This window comes from Myiozetetes cayanensis, unplaced genomic scaffold (assembly GCF_022539395.1).
Source record: "Myiozetetes cayanensis isolate MyiCay16 unplaced genomic scaffold, myiCay2020 scf24, whole genome shotgun sequence".
NCBI lineage: Eukaryota > Metazoa > Chordata > Aves > Passeriformes > Tyrannidae > Myiozetetes > Myiozetetes cayanensis.
Window position 1 is genome coordinate 3119015 of NW_026087456.1, and position 15835 is coordinate 3134849.

A 15835-nucleotide genomic window follows, 5' to 3' on the forward strand; every position below is an offset into this window, starting at 1 on the left:
TGCTGTTATTCTTCCTGGCGTTCACAAACTGGAAAATTTTGTACTTCAAATGTGGCCAAGATAATGCCTCTGTTGTAACTACAGTTGTAGTGGTAGAGAAGAAGAAAACAAGAAATAGTTGTAGGAAGAATCCCATCCTGCTGTGTACTTTCTACTCAGTCCTTTCATTTGAATCAGTAGCAGTTGTTGTTTTAGAGGGATACAGTTCAGTGGTTTTCAAGGCTCTTTCAGTGAGGTGCTTAAGTATCTGTAAAGTGTCTTCTCACTCAGTGTCCATATAGTCCTAAATTCATGGAGCGCAGAGGCTCAGAGCAAGGTTTCTTTACATAGTGCTCCTATAAAACTGTGTTTTTGGTTTGTCTGCATTCTGTGATGGCTTGCACATAAACATGGTTAGTAGCTAAGCTTATTGTGTCACTGGTAAGAACCAGTAGTAGCTTAAATGACCTGGCTAGACTGGACTCAAATAGGAGGAGAGTTTTCTGCACTTATATTTCATCTAGCAGCTCTACAATATTATTGCTGGAAAAGTCTGAGCAGTGAAGACATCGGATCAGATCAGTCCTACTGTAGTCAGAGATGAAGTAGATGTTACAATGTCACTGATGCATTCAAGGCCAGGCTGGATGGGCCTCTGAGCTACCTGATTTAGTGGAAGATGTTTCTGGCCATGACAGAGGGGTTGGAACTGGGTGATCTTTGAGGTTCCTTCCGACCCAAGCTATGATTCCAAACCATTCTATGATTCCATGATACGATACAGAATTTCAGGGAGCTCCAGCAGAACAGTGGCTTTCAACACTTGCTGTTACACAGACGGCAGAACTGGACGAGTATCACACTGTGTGTGCGTTTGTGTCTGTCCTCTCTGCTATGCTGGATGGTAGCAGGAAGCACTTCCACAATCCCATGAAGACCATGGGGATGCAGAACCCATTGCTAGGTGTTGTCATCCTTGTTCACCTCACTCAGCAAATGGTACTTAGATGTGACAGTGGGCTCTTCTGTTTTCACGCTGCTAGGAACGACATTGATGTTGTTTTGCACTGACCTAACTGTGGCCTTCTAGGAGCTGAAGGGAGCCTATAAGTAAGATGGAGAGTGAATATTTACAAAGACGTGTAGTGACAGGACAAGTCTTCAAACTTGTAAGAGAGTAGGTTTAGATTAGGTATTAGAAAGAAGTTCTTTACTGTGAGAATGATTAGCACTGGAACAGATTGCCCAGAGAAGCTGTGGGTGCCCCATCCCTGGAAGTATTCAGGGCAAGGTTGGATGGAACTCTGAGGAACCAGGTCTAGTGAAAGCTGTCCTGGCACATGGCACAGGTATTGTAGTTACATGATCTTTAGGGTCCATTCCAACAGAAACCATTCTATGATTCTATAAAGCTTAGTAGATATTTCAAGTAGGGGAAAAAGCACTTCCTGTTTGACTGTTATACTTGTTTTGGTGCCATTGTATAAATCAAAGCAAAAAAAATGGATAAATTTATGGTGAGACTCACATAGGGAATTACTAAGCATTACAACAGGTTCCCTAGGAAAGTGATTTGAGTCACCATCCCTGGAAGTGTTCAAAAAACACGTAGATGTGATCTCTTTTAGTGGATGTGGCGGTATTTGATTGAAAGTTGGACTCGACCTTGGAGGTCTTTTTGAAATTTAATGATTCTATGATCCTAAAACGAAGGAAGACAAAAGAACACTGAGAAGAATCATGCTGAAAACTGGTTGTAATATGAACTACATGATGTTATATAAACTACATTATTCTTTACTGCAAACAAAAATCTAGAAGATATGTTTTTTCTGCTGTCTGTATTTAATTTGGAATCTGGGAAGAAGGGACAAAACAATGACAATAATAATAAAAGCTATATTAATACTAATCTCTTGCAGAGACAGAGAAGAAAAAGGGAATTTAGGTGATATATGTAGTGAGACTGCATGTGGAATGCAGATTATTATGAATTAGGTGAAAGAAAATGTTTGTGCAAAACACTGCCTATCTGAATACAGATTTCATAATCAGCACAAGAAGAGGTTGAAAACAGAGAATGATATTTTTATGTTCTACAAAATGTCATTGTTTTCAGAAATTGTACTGTATTGAACGTATCATATTATGCAACACAGGATCTAGATGAGAAAATCAAGCCAGTAAACTCAAAACTCCCCAAAAGTCTGCTTCTCAAAAACTGGTACACTACTGAAAGAGAGAGAGCAAAGGCAGGGAAAGATATTTTATTGACATTTGGTAGCAATGACTTGCTCATGGTTTTAACTGGCATATGTAAAGTTTTCAGTAACCTGCCCCTCACATCAAGCTGTTTGGTGGAAACTACCTCTTTTTTATGTTCTACACCAGGTAAGTTAAAAAATAATTGATAAGACCTTAAATTGTACTTCTGTGTATATATTATAGGAGAAGGGCTAGCACACAATTTTCAAAACAGAATGTGCGTTCTCATTATTCTGTTGTTCTCTGCTGGGGCTTAAAGGTGGTCAGGTTCTGATGAGGGGAAAGAATACAAGCAGAACAGAGTGTTCTAAGACTCTGATTAAGTATTTACAGGTTATACTTACAACAAAAATTTCTTAACAGTATTAAAATTTCAGTTACCATTCAGCAGTTGGTTAAGTGTTCATAGACTATTTAGAATTCCAGAAGGAATATTTTAATGTCTAGGGAACTGCCCTAAGCATGTAGACTGAAAGTGTGACCATCATTTTCTCTATCCATCTCTCCAAAAATGTTTCACAAATTCTTTCAGTTCAACTTTGTATTGTAGTTTATTTTGCAATTGATGATTGATACTGTCAATCAGATCCATGCTGAGGCTTAATATAGTACTCACTACAAGAGAGTACTATGTTTGAGTACTACCTATTTGACACACATTTCAGGGGAGATATAAAATGGTGCAAAAATAAAAAAAAAACCTGCATTTGAAAAAATCATTGATAAAAAGTATTTTCTGTTTCTTTTAAATGCCAAATGTTTTCAGCTAAAGTTATCTGCCACAAAAACTGCCCCCAGTGTCCTCATCACCAACCACAGGACAAGTCCCAGCTGGAACCATTTATTGGCTTAGTCAAGTGCTCCACTACTTTGTTCTAAATATGTCAACTTTGATTCATCCTCGGGCTTAGTTGCTGTCAAACACTGTTAAATGGAACTGGAATCAGCATTGCACCTAGGCATCTACTAAGCCAAAACCATAATCAGTTCTGCAGAAATGTTAGTAATCTGCAGCACTGAAGAGTCATGGCATTCCTGGGAGGGTATCTTGTATGAAAAGGGAAGTCTGGTCTCATCTTTGGCACCACTACAGGTAAGAAGTTCATAACATCAGTACTGAAAGCTTTGGCAACAAGCTTTGTCCCTCAGAAGAGTGAAAGTTCTTATTTGTGTGATTGATACTGTCAGGGCACACACAGGAGTACATTATGAGCCCAGAGTTAGGACTGTCCCCAACAGCTAAAGCACTGGGAAGGTTTAGCTTAACATTTGATTGAAGCTTGTTGTGAGAATAAATGGGGGAAATCTGATCATTATGAGAGGTGAATGGTAAAGCACAAATACTTTAAAGTAGATAAGAGAAAAACAGGGTTCATCTACAGGCTGCAAAAAGAGTTAAGGAAGTATACTTAGAGTGGCATGTTACCAACTTCTGGTCATATTGTGCAAAGGTTTTAGGGAGCATTTTTACAGATTTCAAGGGGTATCGTTAAGGAAAACAGCATTTAAAAGCAGTATATACTTGGATGCCATGTGAGATACTAGGAAGAAATGCTACCAATAGGTGCTAATATAGTAATTTACATTACAGTAAAAAGTAAAATTGAAGGCAACTTGGGCAAAAGGAGATTCATATGATAGCTGAGCACTTTGTGACTTATTCTGAGCAAAGGTCTTCAAAATGTGAAAATGGACCCCAAGCCTCCCAAGGATGCATCTCTTTAGGAATTTATGCAGATGAGTCTTCGACCTTATATGCTTCTCTACTGTAAAATAGAGAGTGAATAACATGGTCTCAACAGATATTTTTAGTGGTATATAAAGGTGCACTTTCACTAATTTGTTGGAAATGGCCTAAAATTGTGCCGGGGAGGTCTAGATTGGATAATAGGAAAAATTTCTTCAGCAAAAGGATTGTCAGGCACTGGAACATTCTGCCCAGGGAAGTTGTGGACTCACCATCCCTGGAGGTATTTAAGAGACATGTAGATGTGGCACTTGGTGACATGGTTTAGTGGTGGACTTGGCAGTGCTGGGTTAATGGTTTGATTCTATGATCTTAGAGGTATTTTCCAACCTAAATGACTCTGTATTTATTACAATGCATTCAGAAAAACTACATAAACCTGTTCTTTCCTTATTGTAATCCACTGTGCTTTGAATGGCAAGGTCACCTTCACCAATGAGCAAGGCTTCTGCTGCAGTTTGGTCCCAACTGTTGCCCAGTTCTCCTATAAAACTCCAATATTCTTTGCCTTTTTGAAAAGGGTTCTTGGAGGAGAGAAGAGAGATTACTGAGGAATAGTACAAATACAATATCTGAAGATTTCCACCCTCCTCTTCCATAATTTCTTCTAATAAATTATTCCGGACATGGAAAATCTTTTAAATACATGTGTGATCTCATGCCCAGGTGGGCTTAAAGCAGAGGAATTCCCAGATTCCAGCATGTCAGCAGTTTAGGCTGTCTTCACGACATTGTTGATTTGCTTTTTTAGTGCATAGATACGTGTGTGTATATCTGTGCACAGGGATAAAACACTAGTGAGTAAGAATTCTTCCTTCAATTACTCCAGCAACAATGGTTTGAATACTTTGTGCTCTGGGCAAAGCACAGGAAGAGTTAAGTCTTGTTTAACTGTCAACCTACCACAATATTTACTTTTGTGTTTACAAATATTCAGTACATCAGGTTCAAGAAAAGCTAAGAAAGATTTCACCTTAAATCACTAACATAACAGAAACAAAAAAAATTTTGCACAATATTTTAAGGAGAAATGGCATGAAGGCCATATCACATTAATGGTTAAATGTGGTAAAAACCATTTATGGAATTTAGTTTCAAAATTTCTAGATAATAATTTAATTTCTTTTATGTTATGTGTATTCAATTTTATAGCAAACTGAATAGAATCCCCAAAATTGCTTAATCACACATTAGACCAGAAACATCAATGCTATTATATTTCATTAATGAAGAAAGCACTGTGCATGACTAATGGATTTTATTAAGGCTAATATATATAGCAGCAGGAGTAGCTGGCAGACCAAGGAAAGATTTTTAGCAAGCATTCTGTGGAAGTAAAAGCCACTGAAAGGTAAAATAATAAACTTGTTTGACACACTGAGGTATAACTTTGGCAGTCATAGGGTGAAAACACCGTACTTGATAACTCTGGAGCTAGGAGGGCTCTGAAGTAACAGTATTTGACATGTCTGGGACATCTCATCAAAGGGAAAGGAAGATCCCTGACAAGAGAAATACTAAAGAGGACTCCTGGTGGGAAAGTTGCTGCCATGCAGAAAACTGTATTAGATAAAGATATCCGAGAAACTCATGCCCCCTGAGATGCAGCAGTGGTTCTAATAATTGATGGAGTATTACTAAGATATGTTGCTAAAGATGGTTTTGCAACTGTGTCACTAGACCAAAGTGTACATTAAAAAAGTAGAATTTCATTAGTTTACTTTTGTTGTTGCTTAAGAAACAAGTCTTGAGTCTTTTGTGATTTCCAGGCAATCATTGGTATATTAGTAATTAGTGTACGTCAGAGGTAGAGTCACACTACCAAAGTTCTAGCTCTCTTTTAACAGTATTTCAATGTTTCATATTAATATGATTATTAATTAATTCAGGCCTTGTAAATACAACAGCACTGTAATGCATTTATTTACACTGACCTAAGATTTCAAACTAACTAAATATTGCGCTGCCTCTTCCCCAAGTTCAGTGCTGAAATGGAACAGCTGGGCTTATCTAAATGCATAAAGCTAACTTTAAACACATCCCTGAATCTCTGTTAGTAAGGAAACCCAAACTTTTCTGACTGGTGAAAAAGCCAAGTGTAGCTCAGAGCATGCCTATGTTTAGAAGAGGTTGGCAGGTCATCCAGCAGTAAATACAAGATGAGAACAGAAAAAAGAGGACTCTGTCCCTGGTGCAGAATTACTTCTGCAATGCCACCTGGTCCAGAACTGCTTTATACACCCCCAGAAGGTATCACCTATCAGCTAAAGGGCAGCCTGCAATGCAGCAGGCTGATATGTAGGGGAACAGATGCAGAATAAGTAGTGAAATAAAATGTAGTAAAAAGAACCCATACATGCAAGAAAAGTTGTCCTTCTGTTGAAAGTTAGTGACCCAAAATCTGTTTTCTCTATCTGAGTGGTCTTAGTTTGAACTTTGGGTGTGAGCAGATTATCTGTATATCACATCACCTTTTGTTCCAGGTCTTTAAAGTTCACTGACCACTGGAAAAAAACCAAAAAGTTACTTTTCTGCTTACAAAGATATAATGTTATGATTTTTAAAACCCTTTTTCTTTATTCCTGGACAAAGCTGGAGCTTTGAATGCAAAGTTCATCTGATAGAATTATACTGCTGTCAAATTCTGGTATTTCAAACAGTGCCTACAAACCAAAGGCAAAATATTGAAAAAGAAACAATTAAGTAAATTTTGTTCTACCAGCTGTGTTTTACATTCAAATATGAATCTTGGGGAGGAATTAGTTGGCTCTTCAAGACACAGGGCATTGTAAACTTTCAGTTGGAGACTGTAAGTCTAGAAAGGACTATATCAGTCACCTAAACTTACTACATATATGGCAGTGGCAGCTACCTTCCTGCATTAATTCTCATTTAAACAAATTAATATATAATTTGAGCTTTAAATTGAAGTGTTGTAGAATTCACTGCGTTGCAGGTCAGTTGACTGGCAGCTCTGTGGTGCAGTAAATTTGATATTGCCGTTGTTAGCCAGAAGACACGGATGTTGCATTAGTCCTGCAAAGCCCCTGGGCTGAGCCCTGCCAGGCTTGCTTTGGTTGCCCTTCTTTGGGCTTGCTTGAAGATGTGGATTATCTTGTTTGCATAATGAGCATTTGAACGTTACCTATTTGTTTAGCTTTAGGTTAGCTCTGTGCAGCTGTGTGGTGCAGTGTTATAATGATTTTGTTCCATCTCTGTAAGTAATAGATGGTAATAATAATATGTTATTCTTTGTAGAGTGAACTATCTCTGACCCCCAGATGATAATATGGAGTGGAGAAGAAACAGGCAAAGGATGGTAGCAAGGGCCTTGAAGGCACAGCCTGGGGATGACAGCAGGGGCTATAAACATGCTATAAACAAATTGTCCACGTTGCCAAGAAACGTAGCCTTGGAAATCAAATAAAACCAGTTGCAGGGCAAAATAAAAGGAAGAGCAGATGCCTAGAATGTGCAAGACATACTGTGTGTACCACAGTATATGAGGATAAAATGTGGAGGTGTAGACTGATGAAGATCAAGGTATAGTAAGCATTAAAAACAATCAGAATTAATGTCATGCAGTCATTAGAGTAGGGAGCAGGAGAAAATCCACTGCCAGCCCCATATTTCTCGTGGTGTAGAAGGTGGGATACTGGAAGGACCCCTGATCCCAGTTCCCCCACCTTTTCCTCTTGCAAACAGTTCTCACTTCTGTATTCAGGATCTGGAGTAGCAGAGGAAGGGAGAACACAACACCAGCAAAAGAGGATAAATACCCAAGGGGTGTGGATAAAAATTTTAAATGTGTTATTAATGAGGCTTTTTGTGTAATAATATAATTTGGACAATCAGCATTAGTATTGTTGTAGCTCAGGTAGTAAGCCTTTGAACAGACTTCTGACCAGTAATTAATTCTTAGCTGCAAATATAAGAATAATTTTTTTATCTAGCCCACAAAAGCTGCATGAGGTGCATATTCTATTATTAATTAGCCTGACTCAGAAATCTGGATTCAGCAAAGTTACTATATATTTGTCTAGATTACTTTTGCCTAACAGTTGGTGCCACCTCTGAATTATTTGTGACTGATTTCTGCTATGTGAAACTTTGTCTGAGAGACAGTACATCCCACTGTAATCAAATGAATATTCCACAGGCAAGTTACTTAGAGCTCGTTTGTTTTTAACTTCTGCTTTGAAAAGATGTAATAAATATACTCTGGTTTGCCAGTGGTTTTTGATAACAAAATATGACTTCTAATCTTATTCTGATAATTTTTTTTATTTTTTCAATTTTACGGAATGTTCTGAAATCAAATGTAGTAGACCCAGACAGATTGTGTTAGTACTGGTTATTCCAAAGACAGGAAATAGTTTTTGGTTTTCCTACCTGGTGTCCCCTGCACATGCAGCTTTTTTTTGCTCTTTTTGTCTCAGACACTAGAAATTCACGTCTGACTGATGATTTCATTTGCCATCCTAAAGGAAACCCCACCTACCAGTAAAATGTGAAAATATATGCTATAAAATCTGTTTTGAATTGTGCTTTCTCTGCTGACAATGACATCTCTCCTTCTTTTTGTTTCTTTTAGTATTTTCCTAAATTCCTTATTTCTAATATTTTTGTTGTTGTTGTCGTTGTCTGCTTTCACCTTTCCTTATTTTATTTAAGAATGCTGGGATTTTGCTTTACTTGTGTTAGCCCGGTCTCTTTTGTCCACTACATTTTTAAGACAGGGACCTAAAGTTCATATGAGTCTCATGGGTGTGTTTTTCTCTTACTTAGTTTTTCTCATTATTTATTCTATAATGATTACTTTATGAGAATCTCTTCAGTCATGAGACTGCTCCTTTAACAGCTTAAACCTATAGATCTTGTGTATAAAAGCAACCAAGCTACACAGATGTCATTTAAACAAGTGATCTTTAAAGTTGTGATATTCAGTTCCCTCTGTGAGAATGAGATCTGACAGAGTCCAGTATGCTGGATCACTCACTTTAGAAAGTTGTTGCCTCCAGTTGTTGACAATTGTTCAGAAACTCACAGATTATTTTTTATTATTGGCAGAATGACATCTCCGTCACGAGTAGGTCACAGTGAAATCACTCCTGATAATAAAGTTGTTCTTTTCTGTGAGATATAAAGCATAACAAATATCTTGCTATGACTGCTTCTTGTTCAGTCTGTGGCGTGGCACAGACTATATTCTATTTTAATATCCAGATTTCTAATATTTTTCTCTCTCTCCATTTCCCTTGTTACCTCAGTAATCCGATTCTCAGCATAAATGATGTATAGTACACAAGTCAGTGCTTGTTCTTGCCTTCATTCTTCCAGTTCGTGTCAATTAATATCATTCAGCTGACTCATCCCTGCCAGATCCAAGGTTCATTGAAGATAACAGAAAGACTTCTGATGACTTTACTGTGATTTGAGTGAAACAGTTGTTTAGGTATAGAGAATTTTATGTGATGTCAACCAAGTTGCATGAAGAGACTGAGGGCACAAAATGCCTGTATTTCATACAGAGTTAATCAAAATCTATTTTAGATGCTAATGTGAAGAATAATAAAATAATTGTCAATCTGTCTTTTTTGGCAGGCAGACAGTGGGATTCATACAGCAAAAACATCATAGTAAATTTGGGAAAAAACAATTTTCCTAATTAGAAAGCACTGAACTCTCAAAAATATATATATTTCTAGTTATACCCTTTTTTAAAAAAACCTCGAAATAGGTTGGTTTCTAAATATGCTCCTTTTTAAAGTATATTGTAGGTCTTTTCCTATTGGAAACCCTCATGAGTCATAGATTTTTGTTTTGATTAAACATCTTTGAACAAATATTGAGCAGTCATTTTGTCCACTAAACGAAAATGAAGCATCTCAGAGAAATATTCTGTTGTCATACCCCAGCCAACTGGATTTTTCACTTTATCCACAAATATTATCACCTTTCTCTTGTGCATGGTAATGGATTGACCTAATGGGTCAAAGAGTTAACATAGTTGACCTCCAGTTTTTCACTTACCAGCCCTAGCACATTTTAGTCAGTGTGGATCAAATAGTTATCCAGTGGCAAATATTCCTAATAGAAGCATGGTAATAGTTTTACAGCACTGAAATGCTGCTCAGTAAAACGTGTTCTTTCCTATTTGGCAGAGACCTCTCAACTTTCCTGTCTTTCAGTAGCTGAGGCCTCTTTAGCGTGTTGCTCAGTGGATGACTTTGGGGATTGCCCAGGCAGAGGCATCAGTCACTGGGAGCAAGGAGCAGGAAAAGAGAGGGGCCATCCTCCAGGCACTTGAGAGAAAAAGGTAATTCACAGAGATCCACGCGGTAACAGAGACTTAAGAGGACTGTGCATAATGCATGATGTGCAAAGGGCATGTGCTGTCAGATACCTTTGAATGCTACGCAGGAGGAGGGAGGGAAATTGAGCTGGCTAAATAACCCGGGCTTTTGTTAATCCAAGATCAGAAGCAGACCCCAGCTGAGGGTTCATAATCACCTGCTCACTTGCAAGTTGTTAGATTGCATTGAAAAATCCATGCATTCTAGTTTCTTAAATCTAGCTTTGAAAATTTTTCGCTAATGGGAAATCTATTGTGTTAAATAAAAGTCGATCCCTAGATAGAGCTTATATGCATTACAAACAGGAATTGTGAGTTATCAGCTCATACTGTGCCATTACTGTATCTCTGTAGAAGCAATTCCTTAAACTAACCTAGCTTGGTTTTGTATGGTTTTTAATTTAGTACTTACCAGAAGGGGTAGGGAAATTGCAGAATACCAGATTGGAAGGGAAGGATCATCTGGTCCCACCTTTCTTGGCAAAAGCATAGTCTAGATGAGATGGCCCAGCTGAATCTTAAGAGTGCCCAACACTGGGCAATCCACCACTTCCTTGAGAAGTTGTCATCTCTCTGATTGTTCTCATTGTGAAACAAACTCAGTCTCAGCCTTTCTTCACATGGCAGATTTCCCACTCCTGTTGCTTCTTATATTAAACTTGCATTTGCTGATACCTTTTCTAGTGATTCTTTAAGTGACCTTAAAACACTCACTCACGACACCCTTCTCTGGTCCCTCAACATCCTGTCCATGTCTTTTCTGTATAGCAGGGGCTAAAGCTGAACACAGTACTCCAAGTATGGTCTGTCAAGCCCTGAGTAGAGTGGGACAATGACTTCTTTATCTCTGTGGTGATGCTGTTGTCGATGCAACCCAACATCCCATTGAATCCCTTTACTGCCACAACAGCACACTTTTCACGCATACTGAGTTTGCCCACCAGGACCCCCAGGTCCCTTTCCACAGAGCTGCTCCCCAGCTTGGTAGGTTTGTGACAGGTTGCCAGTTTGAAAAGGAGACATTTACCAAGCCCCCCACTGGGTGCCGCCTGTCAGCCAGTTCCCCACCCAGTGCACGGACCACTTGTCTAGCCCATAATGTTTCTCTGGCAGGAGGCTGTGGAAAACTGTATTGAAAACCGTGGAGGAATCCAGGTAGACAAGGCCCATCACTTGTCCCACATCACCTGAGCAGGTTACTTTGTCATTGAAGGTGATCAGGTTCGTCAAGGACAATTTGCCCCTGTGTGTTCTGTGCTGGCTTTTCCCAATTACGCACTTCATCTGACTTGTAATACCTCCCACGAGGATTCACTTTCCCTGGGAAAGGATAACTTTCCCAGGGACTGAGGTATGACTGATGGGACTATGATTTCCTGGATCCTCCTTTAAGCCCTTGTAGATGGGAGTGACACTAGCCTTCTTCCAGTCTTCTGGGGCATCCCCTAATCTCTGTGACTTCTCAACCACTATGGAGAGCAGCCTCTAAAGGACATCAGACAACTCTCTTGAAGCCCTGATGTGGATATTGCCAGGGCCCATCGATTCACAGGAGACATGCTCTTGTACCAGTTCTTATACTCTTCCTTTACTGAGAGTGGGTCTGTGTTCGCATCATCCTGAATATTGTTGTTTTTTTCCAAAGACTGTGATGAAAACCTACTGTGATGCCTCACCAATAACATAAGCATGAGGCACTATGCTGTTTTTTGAATATCTAGAAAAAGCATGTGTGAATGTTAGAGGTGTATTTACTGAAGACAACTCATCTAACCACCTTTGACTTTGTCATAAAAAAAAGTTTTACATAGAAAACAAAATGTAGACATTTTATTTAGAGACAAAGTAAAAGAATGCAGCTATAACTCTATGCATTAAACTATATAATTCAGAATTCTTCCAGGAAAATGAATCCTGTAAAATGAAAGAATTTTGCAAACAGCTAAATCTCTCATGTACAGGCAGAAGAAACTTTAAGAGCCTTAAAATATTAGCGTTTCCATTTGCGTATTGTTTTACAAAAAGGCATGGGAAAATCACATCTGCAGACCTCTATGGTGATTGCTACGGGATCTCCCCTCCAGCCACCTGAGACACTTATTGTAAATCTGGAACACAGTATTCTTTAATACCTTGTATCTTTCATTGTACCATAACAATGAAATTATATGTACATAGTCTTTATAAATAAAATAACTAATTCCAGTTCAGCTTCAAGCATGTAACCCAGTGACCCACACCACAGAAGCAAACAGAAACAGATTACACACTTGCTTTTTCATAGGTTGGGCTTATCAACATCATTTCTCACAGGACATTGCTTAGGGAAGGAGCATGGGTAATATTCTTGTTCTACACACTCAAAGTCGGTTAATAAGGATTAATGTGAGGCTTAGTCATAGAATTTTAAATATTTATAATGCACCTATTTACACAGTATCACTTAGAGGTTAAATACCCAGCTAAAAGCTTATGCCTGCTCTTAGTGTCTTTTTACCAGACTATTTGAACAATTAGCAAATAAATAACGAGAATAATGAATGTAATTTTGCATGAATACTTACTCATAATAAAGAGTTTTTTCATATTCTTTAGTGTCTGTGTTATAAGCAATTTTTGTAATAAAAGTCAGTCCTATTTGACTGCAAAGTACTGGCTGGTGTCATCCAATCCTTTGAAAAGGAATTATTCAATAATGAGTTACATATATATTGATACAGACAAACCTTAGTCAGTATGTGTCTATATACTGTTATAGAAACATCTAGCTGAGGGGAACATTCAGAAATCCATCAGTCTTTCTTCCTCAAAGTGGAATCTGCTATATTAGCGCCATTTTTTGACAGAAGTTTGGCAAAACCGAGTGCTCACAATGCCACCTGTTTAAAAAGTGACTGCAGGTGAGCAAGCGATCTAACCTTTTAATTTTTTTCTGTATCAGGTGCAGGTATGGAGAAGAGATTATTCCCTTTTCTTTCAGTAAATTCCCTCACCTTCCTGAGGTGTAAGATAGCACTAATTCCCCCAGCACTCCTTTCTATCCACCCCTCTCTAGAGGAAGAAACCCTGGTTGTTTCAGAAGTGCCCTGCAGGTCTCCCTCATGCTGCTGTATTCCCTCCCTTGGGGTTTGTTCTGCTGGTCTCTCCTTTTAGCCAAAACCAAGAGCTGGAGGCAGGCACAGCATCCTGCTGAGGTCTTGCAAGCACTTGGCGGAGCGGGAGGATTGCTTCATCTATTTTTTAGGATGGACTTCTATTTATGCATCCCACGGTGACATCTGCCTGTCTCATGAAAACATGACACTGCTGATTTCGCTTGAGCATGTAATACCACATCACCTCCAGGCCCTTTATTGGAGGAATGCTGTCTGCTCGGTTGTTCCCTGCTTAGTACATCAGCAGCTGGTTGTTCCTAAGTATAGCAGCTTGTACCTCTCCCTCCTGAATTGCTTCTGGAGCATTTCTCTACTTCCTTGAGATCTCTTTGATTGCTAGTCCCAACTTTCAACATAGTCCTTCCTGTCTTCATGTTTTCTCTAATTTTACACAGAAGCCTACTCTCTCCTCTTTCATTAATTAAAGATTGAATGGAGCTGTATGAAAGACAAGGCCCTGTGGGGAGACATTTAATATTTGCTTCCATTTTGACAGAGAACAGTTGGCAAGTCTTCTGGGAGGTACTATCCAACCACTATTGCACCCAGTTTATAGCAATTTGATCTAGACCATGTTTCCCTAGCTTAAAAGATTGTAATGTGAAATAATGTCATGTTTTAAAGACAAGATACATGATGCCTATTGCTTCTCCCTAACCACATAGCTGGATACCCTGTTGCTGAAGGAAATGAACCAATTTTAACATGATTTGTTCTTTACAAATCTCTGTTGACTTATCTCAGTTTTGCCTCCCCACTTTCAAATAATTTATATCCTTTTCATTTTGCTAAACAGGTCTCCTCGTCCCTTTTAAGACTCCAATTAATTATATATTTGTAAGAGACTTGATAGTCCAGCTTATTTTATTGTACCTGACAATGATTTTCCTTAGTACAAATATAGCACATAGTTTGAGCCTCATGGCTCCTACAGGAAGTAGACACACTTTTGTGTCTACGTTTTGCCTTTAGGCTTTGATGATTGTTTAAGTTCAATTTATTGTTAAAGTATCTTTCACGAATCCAGGCCTAAAATTCATTTTAGTCCTAGCGTGACTAGTCTGAAACATGTCAAGCCTGAAGACCTGGAGTTATTAATTTGAAATAGGGGAAGAAAACAGTAAAAATGTCAATTTTAGGTCTGTGTGATGCTATATTGTGAGTAGGTATTGTATGCACAGGCACGCTAGTAATAATTCTGGATAAGAATAATGGCAAGCTGCGATAAGCTTTTGTTGCATTAGCTAAGGGGCTCATGATTTTCTTTTCTCTTTGAGGACTGAGGCTTCAGATGTGAGTCCAGTTTCTCCTTTGCATATAAGACTACATTTCTCTCTTTTGGCCTAATAGTATAACACATTTAATTTATGTATTATTTCTAAAACTACTGAACATATTAGGTAAACAGGGCAAAACCCTAAATCCTATATGTCAGTGGAGAGCTGACGAAGTAGGAGAGAAGAAAGGTTTAATTTCTCCTATGCAACACTGTTTTTCACTGCTGCAAAAAGGCTTAAAAACACATTTAAGAACTTGCATTTTATATAGATTCAATTCCTCGGTTCTTATACTTTTCCTTGGCATTTCTCTGCCATGCAAACTGAAAACTAAGGTCAGTCAGTGCTGTAAAGGTTAGAACTGGCTTAAAGTGGCACACTGTGCAGTTTGGGAGGAATTACAGGAAGCTGAGTAATCTCATCCATGATTTCCTGGTGAAATGCCCAACAACAATAGGTGTGGTCCACACTGTATGTGGAAAGGAGCTCCATTCACAAATAGTTTCTTGCTGTAGCTGGAAAACAGACACTTGATAGAAAGACTGAATAGTGAGCTAAGCACTGACTACATGACAGACCAGCAGCACCCTGTGAACGTAATTTCTGGTAACACTATTGTACTTTGTGCTATTATGTGCTACTAAGTGAAATATCCAAGCCCTGAAATTCAAAGACAAAATGCTAAAAACTCTGGAAAAGATCTTTAATGTTAACGTTGAGATATAGGTATGGAGGAAGGGTAGGTAGCTGTAGGAAGGGTTTCCATGGCAAAAATGTTGGAAGAGAAGCAATGCATCTCTGTCATGAGACAACATCACTCTATAATGTGAATATCCACTCAAAGAAAGAAACTTTAAGCCCTACAAATATTCTTGTAGGCATAAACCACTAAAATGACAAGCTTAGTAACTGTATACACAGAAGTATCCATTAGGGACAAAGAAATCACTGTAATATTAATGATTAAGAACTAAAAGATGATTACTACAATTTTATTTTACAACCTTTTTTTATTTTGGCTTGACTCTATACATTTATATAATACTTAAATGATGTC